This window comes from Palaemon carinicauda, chromosome 17, assembly GCF_036898095.1.
Source record: "Palaemon carinicauda isolate YSFRI2023 chromosome 17, ASM3689809v2, whole genome shotgun sequence".
Taxonomy (NCBI): Eukaryota; Metazoa; Arthropoda; class Malacostraca; order Decapoda; family Palaemonidae; genus Palaemon; species Palaemon carinicauda.
The window spans coordinates 80,788,581-80,793,362 of NC_090741.1; positions in this window are offsets into that span (position 1 = coordinate 80,788,581).

Here is a 4,782-nt window from a genome sequence, read left to right on the forward strand (position 1 = left end):
TCGAAACATCCTACAAGTTGTCCAAGTCTGGCATTAATACTTTTGTATTTATTTCTTTGATTGTTGTGCTCCTCTCTAGTAATGTGAATAATTTTTGTTTGAGGCAGGCTTTCTTTCCTTTTGAAATGCGGCACAGAGTTTCCAGAGATTTGGGTGTATGCTTGCTAACGACGATCGTAGAGCCCAGTGGAAACCTTCAGCTCCATTATTGGACCGTGGTATATTTTGCAAGACCTGTTCCTGGACATTCCGGAGACCTAATGAAAAAAGGGGTTCTCCTCTTCTGCGGTTGATTCCTCTTCCTAGGTACACGCCAATATGGGTGCTTTCAAAGTAACCTATAAACTCAACTGATGTATCATTATCTTCCGAAAGCAATTCAAATGCAGCGATGACTTCGGATGGTGGAAGAAATGCCAGAGCATTAAAACATTTAGTTTTAAGAGCAAACTGTGGGTCATTATTATACTGAGTTTTTCTGCCAATCCACAGGTTGGCCAAAGAATCACGTAAAGAATTGTTAGGAAACAGTTTAAAGAGCATTATTTATTCATTTTTCAAAGTCCACTAAGCAATTCGAAGGACAAATATTTGTTGTTTACTTGAGAACAATTATTTTTGGTAATTAAGAACTCTTATTTTGGTAATGCATTCGTCTTTAGGTATATTGTTTTAAATTGTTGTTTACTTGGGTCAAATTTTCTTTGGGTGGAATTTTCTTTGGGTGGAATTTTCTCTGGGTGGAATTTTCTCAGGGTGGAATTTTCTCTGGGTGGAACTTTCTCAGGGTAGAATTTTCTCAGGGTAGAATTTTCTCTGGGTGGAATTTTCTCTGGGTGGAATTTTCTCTGGGTGGAATTTTCTCTGGTTGGAGTTTTCTTTGGGTGGAATTTTCTCTGGGTGGAATTTTCTCTGGTTGGAGTTTTCTTTGGGTGGAATTTTCTGTGTGAAATTTTCGTGGGTGGAATTTTCATGGGTGGAATTTCCTGTCACGATATATATATATATATATATATATATATATATATATATATATATATATATATATATATATATATATATATATATATATATATATACTTCCCTTTTATATGTATAGCATTATCATTCAGGTGAACGATATTTAAAGATAAAACAGGAACTCGATGGTCTCTACAGTCAGCAAAACATTAATTTTGGTTTACACAAATTAAGTGATTTAAACCCTCATATGTAATGTTTTCAAGCGTACTAAAATAAAGAAAAAGATTTCTAACTTCATTGTAATGGAAATATGATCCTTATAAAATAAATGTTAGAAGTTTGTCAGGAATCGGTTGAAATACTAAGAGCATCTTCTCTCAGGTTTTGATGGCCGCAAATTTTTGGCTAATACAGTAGCCTATAAAGCTTAATCTTTATTGCTATTCATGAACAAAATACATTAACGCATAAAAGCTTACATGTCTCGATCTGTCTTATTGGCTTACCTGAAGATACCTCCTTGTTGTTATACTCAACGCACTGAGATATGAATGATAGGGGATGGCACCTGACTCTTAATGGATTCACCCTCTTGTGCAACTTCTTAGATCACCGTTTTCCCTTCTTTCTCTAACCCTGTTCCGCCTCCTTACATTCTGTATTTCTTTTTTATTCAAGGCATGTTTTCTGTATAAAGGTTGCCTTCATCTTAAACATGGCATATAAGAGGGGCTTTCCATTGCTCATATACCCAACACTGCTGCTACACTTTTGGGGCACATACACTTACAATTGACGAATCCTCTGCTTAAGATTTGCACTACGGTCACATTCATAGAAAAAAGAGACATATAATATTTATATATATATATATATATATATATATATATATATATATATATATATATATATATATATATATATATATATATATATATATATATATATACCAAGGAACTTCCCCCAATTTTGGGCGGTAGCAGACATCCAAAAATTAAACAAAAGGGGACCTCTACTCTCTACGTTCCTCCCAGCCTGACAAGGGACTCAACCAAGTTCAGCTGGTACTGCTAGGGTGCCACAGCCCACCCTCCCCCGTTATCCACCACAGATGAAGCTTCATAATGCTGAATCCCCTACTGCTGCTACCTCCGCGGTCATCTAAGGCACCGGAGGAAGCAGCAGTGCCTACCATAATTACGTCACAATCGCTCGCCATTCATTCCTATTTCTAGCACGCTCTCTTGTCTCTCTCACATCTATCCTCCTATCACCCAGAGCTTTCTTCACTCCATCCATCCACCCAAACCTTGGCCTTCCTCTTGTACTTCTCCCATCAACTCTTGCATTCATCACCTTCTTTAGCAGACAGCCATTTTCCATTCTCTCAACATGGCCAAACCACCTCAACACATTTCTATCCACTCTAGCTGCTAACTAATTTCTTACAACCGTTCTCACCCTCACCACTTCGTTCCTAACCCTATCTACTCGAGATACACTAGCCATACTCCTTAGACACTTCATCTTAAACACTTTCAATTTCTGTTTCTTCATCACTTTCCTTCCCCAGATCTCCGATCCATACATCACAGTTGGTACAATCACTTTCTCATATAGAACTCTCTTTACATTCATGCCCAACCTTCTATTTTTTACTACTCCCTTAACTGCCCCCAACACCTTCATTCACTCTCTGACGTACATCTGCTTCCACTCCACCATTTGCTGCAACAACAAACCCCAAGTACTTAAACTGATCCACCTCTTCAAGTAACTCTCCATTCAACATGACATTCAACCTTGCACCACCTTCCCTTCTCGTACATCTCATAACCTTACTCTTACCCACACTAACTCTCAACTTCCTTCTCTCATACATCCTTCTAAATTCTGTTACTATTCGGCCAAGCTTCTCTTCTGTGTCTGCAACCAGTACAGTATCATCCACAAACAACAACTGATTTACCTCCCATTCATGGTCATTCTTGTCTACCAGTTTTAATCCTCGTCTAAGCACTCGAGCATTCACCTCTCTCACCACTCCATCAACATACAAGTTAAACTACCATGGCGACATCACAGATCCCTGTCTCAGCCCCACTCTCACTGGAAACCAATCACTCACTTCATTTCCTATTCTAACACATGCTTTACTACCTTTGTAGAAACTTTTCAATGTTCGCAACAACCTTCCACTAACTCCATATATTCTCATCATATTCCACATTGCTTCCCTATCAACTCTATCATACGCTTTCTCTAGATCCATAAACGCAACATACACTTCCTTACCTTTTGCTAAATATTTCTCGCATATCTGCCTAACTGTAAAAATCTGATTCATACAACCCCTACCTCTTCTAAAGCCACCCTGTACTTCTAAGATTGCATTCTCTGTTTTATCCTTAATCTTATTAATCATTACTCTACCATACACTTTTCCAAATACACTCAACATACTAATACATCTTGAATTACAACACTCATGCACATCTCCCTTGCCCTTATATAGTGGTACACTACATGCACAAACCGAATCTTCTGGTACTTCTGACAACACAAAACACATATTAAACAATCGCACCAACCATTCAAGTAGAGTCACACCCCCTTCCTTCAGCACATCAGCTCTCACACCATCCATACCAGATGCTTTTCCTACTCTTGTTTCATCTAGTGCTCTCCTCACTTCCTCTATTGTAATCTCTCTCTCATTCTCATCTCCCATCACCGGCACCTCAACACCTGCATCAGCAATTATATCTGCCTCCCTATTATCCTCTACATTCAGTAAACTTTCAAAATATTCCGCCCACCTTTTCCTTGCCTCCTCTCCTTTTAACAACCTTCCATTTCCATCTTTCACTGTCTCTTCAATTCTTGAGCCAGCCTTCCTTACTTTTCCCTTCTTTCCAAAACTTCTTATTCTCTTCATATGACTGACCCAATCCTTGACCACACCTCAGGTCAGCTGCCCTCTTTGCCTAACGTACCTTCCGCTTTACTTCCACCTTTTTCTCTCCATATTTTCCATACTTCTCTATACTATTACTCTGCAGCCATTCTTCAAAAGCCCTCTTTTTCTCTTCCACTTTTACCTTCACTCCTTCATTCCACCATTCACTGCCCTTCCTCATGCTGCCTCCAACAACCTTCTTGTTATACACATCACTTGCAATCCCAACAAAATTTTCTTTTGCTAACTTTCACTCCTCTTCTAAATTACCAGTTTCTCTTACTCTCATTTCGTCATATGCCATTTTCAACCTTTCCTGATATTTACTTTTCACCCCCTGGTTTTTTAACCTCTTCAACCCTCACTAACTCCCTTTTACATCCACCTACTCTATTCCCCCACTCTTTTGCAACAACTAATTTTCCTTCCACCAAAAAATTATCACACATACCGTTAGCCATACCCCTAAACACGTGCACGTCTTTCAATCTTCCAAACATTCGTTTAGTTATCAACACATAATCCATTAATGCCGTTTCAACTACTCTTCCATTTGCCACTCTTACCCATGTATACTTATTTTTATCTTTCTTTTTAAAAAAGCTAGCACATATTACCATCTCTTGTTCAACACATATCTACCAGTCTCTCACCACTCTCATTTTCACCTGGTACGCCATACTTCCCAATGACACCTTCTACCTCTTCAGCGCCCACTCTAACATTAAGTCACCCATGACTACTACATAATTCCTTCTACCTAGTCCTTCTACACACCTAGTTAATTCATATATAAATATATATGTATATATATAATATATGTATATATATATATATATATATATATATATATATATATA